The following is a 775-nucleotide window of genomic DNA, read 5'->3' as shown; positions in this document are numbered from 1 at the left end:
GCCCTACAAAGATTTGAAGGAGGAATACAAGAAAGAGGGGAGAAGAAGAAAAAGAGCGATAAATGTTAGAGAGAGTGAGTGGAAGGATAAAGATTATTTTAAGAAGTTCTACAACAGCAAGAGAGAAAGCCCCTGGTATAAAGGGAGAAACGATGTTAGAGGGTTTAGCACAATGATAAATTGGATCAGAGCGAATCATTATAACTTGAACGAATCGCTGGGAAGAAAAGGTATAATTGATGTAGAAAGGTGTGAATGTGGAGCTGAAAAAGAGACAATAAATCACGTCCTATACAGTTGCGGAAAATATATTGAGGAGAGGGAATTCATGTTCCGAAAAATTGAAAGAGAAAGGAAGAGAGTAATATGTAATGTAGATAAATTGGGTGTATATCAATTGGACACGGGGCAATTGGACACAGTCCAATCACAAGTCGCTGTTCCAAGGGACCCTACAAATGTCTCTAATCACACGGTGCTGTGATTGGCTGTGTCCAAATGCACCGCTCCCGATAAATTGATACAAGAAGAAGAATGGGATATATTGTTCATCACATTTCAGTTTTTAAAGAAAATAGGGAAACAGATCTAAAAAGAGAGAGAGAAAGAAAACTAAGGGTGGGGAGGGGTACCTGGTGGGAACGCTGAATAATTTATTTTTTAGGCTAAAAGAAGAGGATAGTGCCAAATAGTCGCTAAAACCTCAGGGAAGGCTGATGGCACGGTGATATCTTCACCAATCTGGAGGAAAAAAAAAACACATTAGCCGTCAGTC

Source organism: Odontomachus brunneus, unplaced genomic scaffold (assembly GCF_010583005.1).
Source record: "Odontomachus brunneus isolate Ranch 3 - 2012 unplaced genomic scaffold, Obru_v1 Obru_scaffold_048, whole genome shotgun sequence".
In the NCBI taxonomy this organism is placed as follows: Eukaryota; Metazoa; Arthropoda; class Insecta; order Hymenoptera; family Formicidae; genus Odontomachus; species Odontomachus brunneus.
Note: the sequence above shows the minus strand (reverse complement) of the source record.